An 18,600-nucleotide genomic window follows, 5' to 3' on the forward strand; every position below is an offset into this window, starting at 1 on the left:
CTCTGCTACAGGTTACCCCAAGTGGTTCGCTACGTTTGGTGATTTAGCACGGGTGTCCTGGTTCATCGGGTTTGGTGTGTTCAGGATACGCCTGCCCACCAGCTGCGTGGCGTGCCGGATCGTGAGAGGTTAGTTTGGGGAGACCCTTTGACCTAGATTCTTATTCACCCCTCATACGTTTTTCCTTCCCAGAACTTTCTTTCCTTCCTTTCCCTAAAATGACCTTCCACACAGAATCCCTAAAAATAACATTGGCCCTGAGGGTATTTATTTTCTACATTTTTCAATCCTTTCTTACACATGTGTCGTCTGTATAACTAAAATGGAATGATCAATGAAATGAATATCACATATATTCTCCAACTCAACTAAAAGAATATGAAAAAAATAGTTTATGTAAAATGTTTTTTTCATTAGTTATTTTTATTGTAAATTAAAGAATATTAGTAACATAAATACACATATAATTTACAGTTACATATTTGAGGTTTATATTCATTATTGGTTATGTATTCATATTCAGAAAAGAGGAACTCTTGTACCTGATAAAAGAACATATTATATTTAAATATGTTTTTAATAACATTATGTGTTTAATTTTATTTATTTGTTCTGATTGGTGGATAATACAGCGCAATTGTATTTTGTTATGACTTTATAAATATAATGGTTTTGTATTTGTGTTGTTTAAAAATTAGGTGTAATAAATTGTTACCATTTGTCGTTAGTTTGAAGAATGTCTGATATTCTAGGTTTTTGTTTCTTTATATATTTTGATAATGGAAGCTTGTTTAAGATGTCATCGATATTTCATACTGGAAACAGTTAAAAAATAATTTTGTTGGGCAGATATAATTTTTTAAATTAGTGCCTTTTACTGATTTTTCGCGAATCTTTTACTGAGTTTAAATCGTTTTTACCCATCTGTACAGGTGTCCGGGGGTAATGTGCCAAGCTCGGAATTAATATCGACTTGCAAAAATAATGGAAACTTTACTTAGTGTAAAATATATAAATAAGATATAGTTGTTAGCATGTAACACAAATATAAATTGAAAAAATCTTCGCAGAAAATAAATGCAGCCGACGCGTCGGCTGCATTTATTTTCTCGGAAATTTTTTTCAATCTTTATTTGTGTTTCAGGGTAATAATTAATGCTTATCCCTTGTGCTTTACATAAAAAACCTTGTCTTGTAAATATTCACCATTAATAAAAAAATAAGATACACATCATTGTAGAAGAAAAGGTTTCCTTGTATTATGGTATTAAGATTCAAATACTATTATTCTATTATAATGTTGAAATAAATTTACGTTTGTTATTTAAATATTTTTTTTGTTCATAAGAAGCAAATAATTTGTGGTTAGACATTATATTTTTTAAAATAAAACAAACACTTAGTATTTAAACTCAACTTTACTCAAAGTTAGTTAGTTACTTGAGTTATTATTATATCCCGATGAAGCTTGGTTGAAGCGAAACCGGTCGATGTGTAAAATAATAAATATTCGTGGTTAAATACAAAGTGTTTGTTTTATTTAAAAAAATAAATAAATAATTATTTAAATTAATAATTATTTTAATTAATAATTATTAAAATAATAAATACTTAAAAAATTAACTTAAAATATGTAACCACTGACCGGTCAGTGGTTGAGTGGGCATAGCGCTTGGGTCTCACCCGAGCGTCGCGTGTTCGATTCCACGGCTGGCTAAGTCCTCCATCACAACACAAGCAACATTTTCGGCTTTCTGTGGTGGTAGTAGGAGATTTTCAAACATTGTTGGGTTATTCGTAACCTGGGAATGTTTGTCTTTCTTTTAAAAAAAAAAAAAAATGTAAAATTTTAATTTAGATTAATATTTTATTTTATATTCAGATATTTAATTTATTTATTTTATAACTTTTTACTGAAAATATTGATATGTAATATTATGTTGATCTATGAATTTTATATGAGCAGTCAGAGTTTCTAATTGATTACCATTGACATGCTGAAATATATGAACCTCTGAGAAAAGTGCTGAAAATAAAAGCATCTTAGATACCTATTGGGTATTAAATCAAATCATATTTCGTTTTCAGAATTATTATGATTCATGTACTTAAATGGTTTTGTATTATCTTAAAAGGAAAATTGAACATTTATTAAAAAATACCTATTAAAGTTGCCGACGGTAAATTTTTTGAAAAAATGGTTCCTGATAATAGAAATGCTCATTTTTAAAAGAGGATGACAATAAGGGTTTATTTCGTTAGATTATCCAGATTACGGTTTCCACAGAATCCTTAGAAGTAACATAAGTAAGGAGTACGATTTGTAGATATCAGAAGATCCCCGAAATCCAAGGTTACAACTTTTAAATTATCAATTTCAAATAAAACTTAAATAATAAGTTATATTTTACTAATGACATAACGGAAATGTAAGAAATGGCATTTTTATCGACAAGCATAACAATTTCAAGGAACCAACGAAATTTTCACGAATGAACAATGTCTTTACCTATGTGTGTATATTGTGTATCAATCAAATAATCTAAAAAGGCAATCAAACAAATCACATCTGATGATGGATATTGTAATGCTGTCCGAAACGTTTTCCAAAGAAGGAGGTAGAGCAACACGGCAAAACATCCCAAAAATAAATCACATTCATTATTTTTGCCATGAAAATCACAAATTATATGTAAACAATGCAACTTTAGACAAAAAAATCAGGAAGCACTTCAAGATTTCAGCCTGTAAAAATTTTAGTGGACATTTTTTTTTTCAATTTAGTGATTTTTTATGATGTCCTACGGAGTAAGTGATTGAGTTTTTCCGTTCTTCAGAATTTATCATCAAAATAACAATTTCGAACCAAAGTGTGCAATTTCTGAATATTTGGTGTATATTTTTGTTTAATGTGAACACTGCATAAAAGTCCTAACTGCTCTCAACAATCTGGAGCGGAAAGAAATGAGAAGAGGAAAGTGGGAGAGTATCTGGCTATTCAAATGTGGTCACCAAACATGGCTGCAACCATTTCAAGCAACGTTTCAATTCTGAAAGGTGGTCTTACACCAGGGCAACACTGAGAGTTTATTCCACTCTGAAACGTGCAGCAAGTATATTTTATATTATTTTTAATGAATAAATTGTTAAACTAGACAAATTCATCAAATAAATTTTCTGAACCTTATCCATCGACCACGGAGGACATCAGTATTTATTTATATTTATTCTTGACTAAATTATTATATAGCGTCGCTTTTGTGAGAGATTCTGCAAAACATTCAACTTCCTACGAGAAAAAAAATCAAAAAAAAAAAATGGCTGAATCTATAGCAATAATAGACACTCATTTTCATTGTTCTTTTTGTTTACATTATGGTACCTACATCTACCGTATGTCGATGAGTATCTATGTATAATTTGTTGGGGAATATATATAATTAATTTAAGGAAATTAATTGGTTATTATAAATTAATTTATTGGTATATTTTTACCATGTACAACCTTAAAATGGTTGGTTTCCTAAATATAATAAAAAATAACAAGCTATTTACATAGAAAACGGTGAATTTATTCATTTTCCTAAAAATACAGTACAATAAAGAGTGATAGATGTTAAAGAAATACAGTAATAAAAGTATTAGTACAGTCGTACATAATTAGGTATAGTATAGGAACATATACAATGTTGCCGACGGCAAATAGTTTTTTTTTTACGCAAGTTTCATTTTATGGAAATTCAATTCATTATATATGCTGGTAATACAGTATGTATTTTACTATATTACTAAGTAACATAATATTTCCTGGTAATTCAGTTAATACTTTACTATATTAATAAGAGACCAAATTTTGCTGGTAATTGAGTAGGTATTTTACTATATTATACAAGTGACATAATATTGATGGTAATTCATTTGGTACTTAACTATATTATATAAGTGACATGAAATTGAAAGGAATTCCTCATTATGTAGTACATATTTATTGTAAAATGTAAAAAAATGCCTGTAAGTAAGTAGATCTATAAGGGATTTAATTTTTTTTTAAATAAATGTTTTATATTCTAGCGCTTGATTTTTACGGTACACAAATTGTATGCTTCAAATCCCTTTAGAGATGATAATAAATTACGCTGCGTTAATAAACATTTTATTATTCCAATTTTAGAAGACAGAAGTTGCATAAATTAATTAACTTTCATTTTAAAATTATTAAACTCTATCTGAACTTTTGCATTAAAACTATGGTTTACATTGATTCCCCGTCAAAGGGTTAATTATTAAATATTTAACTTTACTCTATTCTTAAACCTAAAAATGTTTTTCAGTAAACCTTTTTTAAGTTTTTTTAATATTTTCATGTATGCGTTTATTTTTAAAAAATTGTAGATATCTACTTTGTGTAAAAGCTGTCTAGGCGTTTAAATAATATTTTTTTTTAATTATCTCTAAATAGTGAAGGTACCTACCTACCTAATTTAGAAAGTTTTTGGTTTAAAGCTAACCTCATTTTCATTAGACGAGGATATAATAATACAGTTTTTTTTTATTTTTTTTATACTAACCCCACGCAGGAGGCTCTGAGGAAAATAATTTTCCCTCAAAGCCCATGTCATATTTTGGAATGCTGTGTGAAGGTCGTTTTTAAGTAAAAAAAAAGAGGAGAGGTTCTGGGAAGGTAAAAGGTATGAAGGTAAAAGGTATGAGGGTATATAGGGATCAGTGTATCCAGGAGTGACGGACTATATCTGGTCATATATAACTGGTAAAGAGACCAGTTGGAAAGGTTAAAGGGTCTCCCCAAACCAACCTCTGCTGGTGGACAGGCGCATCATGGACACACCTCACCCGATGAACCGGACACCCCTGCTAAATCACCAAACGTAGCAAAACACTTGGGGTGACCCATGGCAGAGGTGTTGGTTAACAAATAAATGGTTCCCGGACGGCGGTACCCAAACCCGCCACCCAAATTGTAATGTAGTAGGTATGTTCCTAATGGTCATATTTGATTTCATCAACAAAATTTTTAAGCAAACAAATTTATGTACATATCTATCTAACATGTAGGTAAGTCTCACATAGGTAGGTGTTCTGGTGTGTATCATTAAAATGTATTACCTAATAGTACCTGAATTGGTAAGTATCTAGGTACCTTTATAGCCTTCTACCAAAGTTTGATCACAAAACTAAGTAAAGCAATACGGGCTTACGTAATTTATTAATCTTACTTACAGGATATTCTCAAAAACAGTAAATCACATCATATGTTTCGATGAAAGTTTTTGATAAAGGTTTTTTTTATAATGTATCATATAAATCGAATAAGTAAGTGCATATTTGTAAACTTTGTAGGTATACAATATGAATATCCGCGCAATAGTTTTCAGGTTGTAAAATTGTCAAATGTCTGATAAATATTTTAATAACTTAAAATAGAAGTAAGTAAGTAACAAGTGACAAAACTTCCTTCCGATAAAAAACAATCCTGTTCATTATTTTGCTTTTCAAAAGCACTTTGGCTATGGCCAAGTGTCATGTGTGGAAGTATTAATCTCCTGTGAAAGAATCCAAAGGGTTATAGAATGAGAAACAACAAAGAAGATTCTTAATACCCTGACAATACCATTGTTAAACCATACATTATTATAAGTTAACCCCTGATGTTTGAAAGCATAAAAGTCTTACATTGAATACAGCAATAACTATTGGTGTAAAATTTAAGAAAGGTGGCTGTAATGTGCTTTAATTTTGGTTAACAGGGTTCAAGTGTTCAAGTCCTGGAAAATTGACAATTAAGAAACAGGTTCTCTATAAGTTCTCTGTATGATCTTATTGGTAAGAAGTTTTAAACCTTAAAAATGGTTTCAAAAGTATATGAATGAAATTAAATTATTGGCCTGCATAGTATCAAGAATAATTATTTGCAGTGTCATTATTATAATTTTTTTCCCAAGTCCCAACTGCTCCCAACCGTGAGCCAGTGAGACTGGCATCTGTTATGAAGCTAAAGATATTGGGGATGAGAAGGATGTGGGGAAGAGGAATGTGTCACCAAACATGGATAAATCTATTTCAAGCAACATTTCAATTCTGAATGGTGGTCTTAGAACAAGTCTATACTGAGAGTATCTTCCATTCTAGAACGTGCCGCAAATGAACAATATTTATTTTTAATTAATAAATTGTAGAACAGCACAAATTAATCAGATTAAATTGCTACTACAGAGCCCTACCCTTTGACCACAGAGGCCGTCATATGATTATTACCTACTATTACTTTTGATATCCTTAGACCTATAACTATGTACCTACTGAACCTATAAAGATATTCAAGCGCAACTGAACTCTACATTTGCGACAAAATTCCAATCTCAACTAAAATAATTTGTCAACCTAAGTCAAAGATTCAATGGAAGATCTAAGGAATGAATCACATGAAAAATTAATATAATAACCCATGGTTTTTTGTTTTTAATTTATAATTTGAATTCGCTCAATACCTTAAAATTAACGTCGTCAGTCGGTTCGTGCAGAGAGACTGTAATTGTTAAGATGTTTATTCAAATGTATTTAGCGATTATAACTTAGAAATGATTGCGTGTAAATCAAAAAATGTATTTACGATCGGTTAGTTTCATTTCAGATTTGGGAATTCCGTGAGCCGTTCATTGCAAAACCAACACCTCTACCAAAGGTTACTTCAAGTGGTTCGCTATGTTTGGTGACTTAGCAGGGGTGCACGGGATAATGAGGTAAGGTTTGTGCGGGTCTTGGCTGCAGACATGTCTGTCCGCTGCACGGTGGGTCAGGTCTGGAGAGACCGGTTGAGGGAGTCCCGTTGACTTATTTAGCCGGACTCTCTTAACCCTTCTTCTTGCACTGAGGTAGAAGGATGTATTCATGTCCGTTACTTTTGCACACGCTGCCCCAAGATACTTTCCTCATACTTTTTTTCATCCAGAACGTCCTCTCCATCTTTCCTTGAAAATACTCCCTGTACAGCATCCCGAAAGATGACATAAGTTTAATTAGCATTAAAACCAAACATAATATTATCTTTCATCGTAAAATAATTTAAACCGTTTCAAACAATCATCCTAAAAAGTTTGACAAAGTTTTAAGGCCGAAGCAGCTGTCACGAGTAAATGCAAAATCAAAAATGTTAGTTTATTAAAACTAAATATTTTTAAACAATTGAGATAATATACCTACCTAACTGGTAGAACCGACATATCATGGGATTATATTTTTCTTTTTTTTTAAATATTTTTTGCTTACTTTTTGCTTACTCTTTTAGAGAGTAAAGGTTTTTGGATGTCAATTATTTTATAAGGTCCTTCAAAGGGCGTAGAGCAAAATAATTTAATAACAAAATCATGTTATTTGTTTGCGTAGGTACCGTCGGCAACTTTTCTCCATTGATCAAGTATCATAAAAAAATACCTAAAACAAATAAATAATGTTGTTACGAAGTAGGTACTATTGTCTATTGGCAATAGTTGGTAAGTCGACTGTAGTGTGGCGCGTTCTGATATGATCTATTTCATAGAATATATATTTTATGTCATGCAACGCTCGAGATAAAAAGAAATGTGTTGTATCAAGTTCAACATTCTTTATAAATACGCCGCACAGTACAGTGATATCTATGGTTATGTCAAATAAAAAAAAAAAATAGAAATAGAGCAGGTATGAACGCATGACCAATTCTTTTCATTTTCAAATGGATCGTTCTGTAAAATATATCGAAGAATCCATGAAATAGATTAGCAAGAACAGGATTTTCTATGGAATATTAACACTGAATAGACTTTATATTTTGTTCTATAAACTGGCTTTTCTATGGAATAATAACACATTGAATAAAAATTTGTTTTATAAATTGACCATAGATTCTCAAAGAATATGTAGAACTGGTGAGAGGCCATTAGTTAATATAAACATCTTGTGCTCTTCGAACAAAATGGTATTTTTATCAAGAGCACAAAATTATAAGTACCTAGGTACCTACTGATCTTGATTTAAACTGAATGTTATAACGCTCTACCTAATTCTTACTCGTTCCTGGAATTGCTCCAGAAACAAATAAAAAATAGTTTTTTTTATGAAATGTGTACGTTTTTTTTAGCAAAACTATATTTTTTAAACTGTCAAAATACTAAGTAGGTATGTAATATTATGTACAAGGAGAAAATGAGTATTGCTGATGTATTAAAAAACCGGTTAAAAACGGTATTGCAGGCCGTTTATTATTAAATTTTCAGCACATTCCTAATATATCGGAAAACGTGTTCATGAACTTGCATTTGTCCTGATAATACACAATGACGAAATGCGAAAATATTTTAATTTTTATACACAATTTTTTCCAACATCGCGATAACACATTCGTGTTTTACTGAAAGTTTACTAGGAAATCTATTAATTCATTCGATAAAGGCCTGCAATCCCATTTTTTTTCGGATTAATAATAATTTCAAGAGATTCTTAATAAATGAGCAATATTTTATATCCATAAGATTTCTCCTAAACCTACAAAATATACTCGTAGGTACCTACGAGTATATTTTGTAGGTTTTCTATTTAATGATTACCTATTTTATAGATATAAATATGCGAAGCAATTGTGAATTTAAAATATTTTTTCATATTTTTACAGAGCATTGGTAGTATAATAAATATGAGCAATACGTAATCTGCCAACTGTAACCTACTGTACCTACTGTAATGCTACGTATTTACATTGTCAACATTCAATTTACTTTCTTTTAAATCCATAGTTTTAGCTACGTTAGGTACCTACCCACAAACCGTATATATTTTTGGGTTATTTTGGAAATAGGCACCTATTTTTACGAGTAGAAATTAATGCAATCGAATAGTTAATAGTAGTTAACAGGTTCATTACCAACTCCGCCATTTGGCGGAGTTCGAATGTCTCGAGAAACTCCTTACCCGCCAATTGGCGTGTGCTTCCATACAACTTTTAAGTTACCGTAAGTCTGTCAACTGTTGCGACGTGTTGTTTTCATGCTGGCCCAGTGCTTGAAACAACCAAGAAAAATTATGAGAACGCGGTATTTGACTACCTACTCTAGTTTACAAGTTATAGATTGTCGAATATGGGTGACAGAGCTTTCCAAGTTTTGTCGGAGTTTTCCAAGCAATCACTGTCCTAGGCTGGCAGTAAACATGTTAATTTCAAATATAGGTACCTACGTATTATAAATTAATACTATCTAATAATTGGGTAATACAAAACTTGTTGATATAAATTGATTGATATAGTTGCCTGCAGTAAATTCGAAAATAGAACTTATAACCACCCTAAAAGAGTAGATTTATAATCTATGATGAGTTTGTTCCCTAGAAATTGAAAAAAGTTTAAAAAAATACTAATCTAAAATTTCCTGTTTACCCTGAAAAAAACTTTTTTTGCAACAAATAGAGATAATGATATCCTCACTGGGATCTCTCGTGCTTAGGATTGAATTAACATATTATTAAAATTTAGTAGTACGGATAATATGAAGTATTTACAAAAATATATATTTAGTAATATTTTTTATTGAAATAATTATAAACATATTAAATGGTGTTTTTTGTGCTGTTTGGTGAAGTGGTTTCGGTTTCAGTCTGTATTTGGTGTGAGTATATTATCCATTTCCGATCTCCCTATGTTTTGTTTACAGTTTTTCATATGATATTTAAATTTTTTAATATTGTTATGAGTGTTGAATGAGAGTGTCATTTTGTTGTAGAGTTTAGTACCGTGGTGTAGGAATTTTTTTTTGAGAAATTTTGTATTTATAGTAAAGTTGCATTTTGGATGTGATTTCGACCATGAGATCTAGTGTTGATGTTAATGTTAATTCTGGTGTATTTATTTATGGATCTAAAGGAGTATTGTTTTAAAATAGAGTTGTTTAATTGACATGATGTTAAGTGTGTTAAAGATTTCGTCAGTGCTAATTCTTACAGGGCTTTTGAGTATTATTAATATTGTCATTTTCACTATCTATTTACTAAATCAAACGATTTAAAATTTATTTTTTCGTGTTTGGTACCTACCTAACTAATTAAAAAATACATGTTGACGAACTTTTGTCAATAATAAATTAGGTTTTTCTTTCAATTTAATTTTAATATTTTACAAGTTTTTGAAAAATAAAACGCAACAAAAATTGTCATCCGAGTCTAAAATTTAGTGAAATTTTTTTACTCTAAATAATATCAGTTAAGTTAGGTGATCAATATCTTATATTATCTAGAGGTTAGGATGCTAGGCTAGTAGTCTGGCGGATTGAGTTCAAAACTAAAACTGCATATTGATTCCCTCCATTCAGTAAAAGTTGCAATTCAATTAAATGCTTATTTATTTAACAAACGAAAGTCGTGTGTTGTTTTTAAATTTTATTTTATTATGTTAGGTATTTCTAGAGTAGAAAAATAAATTCAGGATTGTAAATCTGTTTTCAAAAAAGCTCAATTGGCGTGAGATTTAAAAAAAATTGAAATTAGACAAAAATATTAATAAATACAGATCCCTGAAGCGTATGTGTGTATAACCATATATGACTTGGAGAAACGTAAGCGTACCGAGTAAGATAAAGAATGAGACGCTTACATGGTTTGACCATGTAGAGCAGATGGGCGAAGAAAGGAGTGTAAGTAGAATGACGTGACTGGTGTAAGAAGTCGGGGAACTCCCCAAGGAAAAAATGGCACAAACAATAATATAAAATATTTAGGTACTTGAGACGGGCCATATAAATTACATAAGTGTGTGCCAGGAAAATGTTGTTTGGCGGCCAATCTCCTCTGTCTAGACTTGCGGAGAAACATCTTGATGGTTGATTCGTTAGTAAACTGATCTGAATATCCAATTACTTTATCCCAACCTTTATCTTTCCCACATCGTCATCGTCACGCAACATTTTCTAAGTGTACGTAATTATTTCGATTCCTTATTCCAACATGTTAAAAATATAAATTAAAAATTAACCGAAAAGAACATTTTTGTTTACCATAATACATCCACATATTTTAAAATGTCTTTTAAAAATTGCAAAAAAACAACAACAAAAATGGTTTGGCTGATGATTAAACCTTCCTACCTAGGAACTGGAGGCGACAACTCTACCTCACCAAATGCCAACCGGGTAGGAGCGACATTTATTGCGTTTATTAATTACCGTGATGCCATCCGATTTCAAAGAAATGTGTGATTCCGCTTGTAGATGTACGTGATTGCTACCAAATGAAATGACGAAATGCATTATAATTGACAACGAGTGTATCTGTCGAGTTTCAGCTCAATCGGATGTCGGGAAGTGGGTTAATTAATGATTCCAAGATTTGCATACATTCATTACCGAACACAAAAATGAAATTCAAATAGATATGTCTAGTAAAAAAAGAAAAAGGAATTATCAGGAAAATTTTGCACTCCACCCCCTTCAAATAATTGGTGATCATTTGCTTTGTACATAATAATATCCTACGACATCAATAAAAATGACGGAGCATTTTCCCAGACGTCCGAACCCACCAGAGGTTGACATCGAAGTAAAGTTTAGCCCCAATGCCCGCTCTTTACCCTGTCGGTGACGTCACAGACTTCCTTAGCAGGCGAGCCAATGAGCACAAGGGGAGGCGTGGCCCGCCCCCCTTCCCCACCCTCCCTTAGGAGGTTTTTTGTAGGTAATGTGAAATTGTGTGTGCTCAGAGCAAAGCTTATTTGAAAATAGTAAGGAATAAATTTAATTGATTAAAACAAATATTTCTTGAAAATTAATTACATATTTACCTACCCGGCCACGATCAATATTCACAACTTATTATTCGTTTTCTTTCCTATTGAAAATAAAATCTTTTTTAAATTTAAATTGTATGTGAAACTGCCCGGTTAAGTGGGATTAAAGAAAAAAATTTTTGGGGCATATTGTAAAATTAAACGAAATAGAAAAGAAAAGAGATGGGGAAGATGTAGCGTAAGAAATAGGCATCTGGCAATTCAGATCTGATAACTAAATACAGCTTAAGCCATTTTAACAACGTTTCAATTCTGAGTAATTTCTTTGAGTATCTACTAACCTAACCTTTATTGTTTCACAAAAAAATAGATTTTCAAATACCTACATAGATCACGATGAAAATCGTGTTGTTGGTGGTATAAATAATTGCGTTGTTCTTGACAACGCGCATAAAAAAAACTTATTGAATTTCATGACAATAGAACCCCCACTCGAGAGTTTCTGCTGCTTCCGACATAAAATTTCCGCTCAATAGTTAAAATGTCCATTTTTTACAAGAAAATTTAAAAAAAATCTTTTATCAACGTTTGTACTAGTGAAACAAGGGCAAACTAAAGAAAGCAAATGTTCAATACTAGATACGTACACTATCTTATATATCTTGCATTTGACTAGCAAGGGTGTTTTTACTAGGCCACTATTTCAGGTAAGGTGAATTATAGGCATTATTAATTACATTCAAATGGGCAAAGCTCATAATTATATGGACGATCGCAGTCGAGATCAGACTTATAAGAGATGAGATAATGAACGGAGGGGAGGCAATTTTATGTAAGGCTTAATAAAAGCGCGTTTGAAGTGAAATGACATTTAACAGCGCTATATAAATGCTATGTTATTAATATAGAAGAGAGGGTATTTGTTTATAGTGGGACAGTATAAAAAAAATATGTGATCTATATTTCCAACTTTTTCTGTAAATATTTCTGAAAAGTTGAATCTCTTATACTTAATAAACTATAATAAAGTAATGCATGAAGTATTGCAAGAATGTAACGTATAGAAAATTGATTATTTTGGGACAATTATTGCCATCTGAATTGTGTTTAATTTACGAACTGAACAGTTTTCCAATCACATTTAAGGTTTGTTTCAAAACCCGAAGATCAACATCAATACAAAATTTGTGCAAACAAAAAATAAACAAAGATTTAACAGCTGAGAAATGCATACTGTAAATAATAAACAAAATAGTTACCGATTTATATATCTAATAATTTATCCCTTATGCTTTTCATACATCGCTTTTCCAGTTTTCAAAGTACGGAGCAAGCGGTTGGTATGGCTAGGAAAGGGGTTATTTTTCGCAGGACGAGCGAGCGAGACGGGCTGACTATCGTGCAGGAGGGAGCGGGACGGACATATTACCGTTTCTGCGTGCCAGGGTTGCAGTTCTAGGAAAGCGTTTTTAATTACACCTGTAGAAAAATATTACGTTTTAATGGAAATCGTTTCAGGATTACTGTAAGCAATAATTCAACGTAAATAAAAACCGGTATTTTTCAGTAAAAAATCGCATTTCCGAAAGATAGCTAACATAAATTAAAAAAGTTGGCTTAAGCGCTAGATACAATAAACAATCATTAATTAAATGATTATTCATCGTATAAAATTTAAAACACGCTTATTAGTACGGGGTAAGAAAAACCACTAGTAGCTTTGTGAATAGAAGACCTTGCGTCCAAAAAAGGAGGTTTCTAATTTTTTCATTCCTATTTTTAATAAATCAAAACCAAAATTTTTAAATCGTAAGATTTGTAAGTAGGTTCTTAAACAACATTTTTTTTTTAGATTTTTCTTTTGGATATGTTTTCTATAATATTACTATCAAATTTACAAAAAACAGTTTATTTATGAAATAAAAGTTATGCTGCGTAATTATTATTGCGTGTGACAGCTGTTTCGCCTTCAGAATGTTTTACTACATAGTTTGAATGGAATGTACGTTATGTTGGAACACGTGTTCATAAATTTCATATATTTTCAGGGCAAATTCAGGCAAGTGCATGAAAATGTGTTCCGATATATTAGGAAAAACTTTAACAGGAAACAGATTATAATAAATCAGAATTACTCGTTTTTCACCATGTAGGTACCTTATTTATACAAGAGAGCTTGAACGGGGTTTCGTTAGAGCAGGTATCCAATCTTTTTGAAAATTAGATAACGTCATAAGATATATTAGATAACAGAGAGACAATTGACGATGATTTACAATTTCAACATGAACAGAATGCCACATGGAACTAACATAGCCTTTCTGAATTAACATTACTCATTTTATAACTGTATATTTATGGTATAATCCACTTTTTATGTAATCGAGAAGATTTCATTTGCTAGGATTTAACAAACTCATATTATATTTCACGAACTAACCTTTTTGGCGTCCTGAAAAAGCGGGCACATAATTATTTTTCCGGACATTTCGTATTTTTTTTAATTTCAATATTGATCAAAATATAAATTAAAGGGCAAAACACCGCAACTAAGTACTAAATAAATTCGATTTGTACTATAATATTTCGGATGTATTATAATATAGGGTATTTGCTTATAGCGGTTTAAAAATATGCTTCGATTATACGTAGATGTTCGTTTACTTGCAAACATTATCACATCTTTTGAATAATTACTATCCTCATAATCTTTGAAGAACATCATTATTAACTTATAACATATAACTAGTATAAAAAATAATAATATTTGTAGTACCGTTTTCAGAATTTCCCGGCTGCACCCCTTGCCTACGTCAGGCTACGTACATCTTTACATAGGTACAAAAAAGTCCCCCCACACCCTCTCTCACTTAACTACAGTCAGTGGCTGGTATGCTCGTTTTTCAAACCGCGTCCTCCCATTTCCTCCTCACCCCCCACCATCCCTCTCCAGCCCCGCGCTTACCCTTTCCCAACCTAACCCACACTCAGTTGCCCAGTAATACGCGTTTTATCCTAGACACCGTATACTTTTATACGTAAAATGTTAGAAGAGTGTGCCCGGCGCAGAAACATCCTAACAACCCAATTTTTTTTCATACAATATTGGACCTTAATTATCATTTTAGTAAGAGTTATTTTTGCGTGTTGTTTGAGATTTTTTGTCTTTGTCTGAGTTTTCCGATAAAGTCCGAAGCATCTAGTTTCATCGTAGCAACGGGTAAACTAAGGATGTGTGAAGCGCGTCTGCGTGTGTTTGGTGGTGTGGGTACTAGAGAGGGTCAGGGGGGAGGGTAGGGGGGGAGGCAGAATGAATAGCTATAAATTGTTTGGAGGGACTGCGCCGTGTGGAATGTATGGTCAGTTTAAATGAGATGTTTTTCTTTTAAGAAAAAATAATTATGCTTATTATCAGTAATAGTGTAATTGAATTGGTCACATTATGAAAGTGCGACATTCTTTGCCCATTATGACTCACCTCTAAGGTTTCAATATTTTTAGATGTATCTTACTAGCTAATCTTCAGGTGTAATGCCATACAAACTCGTATTGATATTCAGAATTTATTTATATATTTATCTTTTCACGATTGGTGATTTACAGAGCATTCCAGAATTCTCTTTCCACCCACATCTGAGATATATTTTCTGGACACTTTTTTTCCTCCGTTCATCCTTCGAAGACTCCTTTTTGATATTTTTTTATTTCAACGATTACGACATTACAAAAGCGTTTCTTGTATCTCACTATTTCTACAAATATGTACTTTAATTTTTATATTCCTGAATCACCAAATATAAGATACTATATCAAACTGATCATTAAAGGGTGGCTTTGTAATTTGTAAGATGTAATATTCGGAAAGAGGTATCCAATTTCCGATACCTTCCTACAGATTTTGATCGCTTTTAAATACGGATTTAAAATACATACATATTCAGTGATTTGTCAATCATGTTCACCTACCTCAATTTTCAAAATGAGCTGTTATGCCGTCCATTAATATCTCCAGATCAAGATCAAGAATCCACAGGGCAGAAGAGTCTGCAGATGTGCAGTACAAAGCGTGATGGTAAATTTTTTCCCTGCTTGTCCAACGATGCCTGAAAGCGTTATGGAAAAGATATTCAATGCAAGGGTAATTTTATACTTTTATACAAAATAAACACAGCAATTAAAGGCTATTATGTTAAAATTGAAAACTCATTTCATTTTAGACATTGCTATAAACAGGAAGCTACAAAAGTACCTTTGAATCAATGCTGTAATAAATGCACAAATGATGTAGTTAAATTATCAAGTTATGTAAGTTCATGAGTGTTACGAGTGTAAATTTGATATTACGTAGCTGATTAAATTTTAATCGTTCAGCAATTGAATTAATATTTGTTCTTATGATCTGATCGCTGAAAATCGTTTTAATAAAACGATCTGATATTTTAAAATTAAAACATAAAGTGCATCGTCAATAAATCATTTCATGACAAACTATATTCATTCGAAATTTAGTCTCAAAAGTTCGCTTTTCGTCCAGAGCTTTCAACCAGCCACCCACACACCCACGCCTCGCATAAAACACGCACCACACACTGGCGCTTGGAATAATGGCGGCTCTTTTGTAAAGGGCGAACAACCCCTTCCTCAAACCACCCCAAACCTCCCCCCTCCACCCGCAGCCCCTTCTCCCCTGCAGCCTTGGGGAGTTCTAGGGTAGAGTTAAGGCCCGGGGGTAGCGGGAGTAACAAGAGCGCAGGAGTGGTATGGGATGCGCCCACTCCGGGGTTCGGTCGCACTTTGTCTGCGAACACATCGGCCATTTTCTCTTCAGGAAGGCGCGAGACTTGAATGCCATTATGTCCGGCGATTGGGCAATCGGCAGATGCATTGGATGTTTGGTGAATGAAATATGCTGCACGTGTGATTTTAATAGTTTATCTATTGAATTGGCGGCTGTTCGGGGAGCTTTATTACGAATATGGACTGCCAAAGTTGGTTATTAACGTAGGCTGTTGTTTATTTGGATACTTTTAATCAATGAACCCGAAAAAGAGTTTAATGATAAATAAAGTTTTTTTGTTGAAAACATAAATAATCTATACGATCGATTAAACAATTCAACACATTCATCAATGTAGATATAACAAAGAAAGAAAAAAACAATAATTACCTTATAATTGTTAATTAACTACCTACATAGGTATATCTTCTTACATCCAAAAAAGTTTGTGATGGTTAAGTAACTTTTATTGCGATTAAGACTGTATTTTTTATGGAGTTTTTTTATGCTGAAATTATTAGGAATAAAATGAATTAATTACCTACCTATCCATGAGTTATTCGAAATTTCTATCTCTTCTGCTAGATGGCAGTTTTCCATGTACCTGAGCTACAAATAAAATAGCCAGCAATTTAACGGATGTATATAAATAATAGGGTTACCCTAGCTTCTTTGAATGTTGGGAACAAAGAATATTTACTTCATTTCCACGAACATAATAAAGGTAGGCGTAATAAATGACAACATAATAAAGATAGGTGTGATAGATAACAACATAATATAGGGAGGCGTAATAGATGACAACATAATAAAGGTAGGTGTGATAGATGACAACATAATAAAGGTAGGTGTGATAGATGACAACATAATAAAGGTAGGTGTGATAGATGACAGCATAATAAAGGTAGGTGTGATAGATAACAAAATAATATAGAGAGGCGTAATAGATGACAACATAATAAAGGTAGGTGTGATAGATAACAACATAATATAGGGAGGCGTAATAGATGACAACATAATAAAGGTAGGTGTGATAGATAACAACATAATATAGGGAGGCGTAATAGATGACAACATAATAAAGGTAGGTGTGATAGATAACAACATAATATAGGGAGGCGTAATAGATGACAACATAATAAAGGTAGGTGTGATAGATGACAACATAATAAAGGTAGGTGTGATAGATGACAGCATAATAAAGGTAGGTGTGATAGATAACAAAATAATATAGAGAGGCGTAATAGATGACAACATAATAAAGGTAGGTGTGATAGATAACAACATAATATAGGGAGGCGTAATAGATGACAACATAATAAAGGTAGGTGTGATAGATAAGAACATAATATAGGTAGATACATTTGACGGAGAAATTTAATAAATAAATAATCTATCTACACGGAGAAAAAATACTAATACTGAATTTGTTTCAGATTTTGATTAAATTAGCAATACTCATTTTTCTCCGTGTAGGGGCAAACTATCCATAGAGGTGATCAAATTATGGTTCCTTCTCTTAGAAAAGTATGTATTTTACTGTGAACTTAATAATACATACTTTTCTAAGAGAAGTATTCATAATTTGATCAACCTCTATGGATCAAATTATTGTTCCTTCTCTTAGAAAAGTATGTATTATACTATGTATCTAATAATACATACTTTTATAAGAGAAGAAATCATAATTTGATCATACTCTATGGATAAAATTATTGTTAATTTTCATAGAAATGTATGTATTATACTATTTACCTGATAACTTATTTTTAATGGGTTACACTCGGTCTCCATGGGCTGCACGAGTCGTTACTTTTCTTTTTCCTTATTTTTTATGATACACTTCTGAAGAGCGCCCATTTCCGCGAGGTGTAAATATAGAGGAACTGTATTTCCACCCAGAAAGGCAGTGTTATAGGCGAGTTAATTAATAATCTTCGCATATTTATTAGGAAAAGCAAACTTGCAAGAACACGTATTCCGATATAGTCTGAATTCACAGATGGTTTTTTGGAAAATGGCTTGCAATCACGTTTTTAACAGGATTTTAGTAAATTAGCAG

Source organism: Hesperophylax consimilis, chromosome 16 (genome assembly GCF_061612785.1).
Source record: "Hesperophylax consimilis isolate HC1 chromosome 16, BYU_Hcon_1.0, whole genome shotgun sequence".
Lineage (NCBI taxonomy): Eukaryota > Metazoa > Arthropoda > Insecta > Trichoptera > Limnephilidae > Hesperophylax > Hesperophylax consimilis.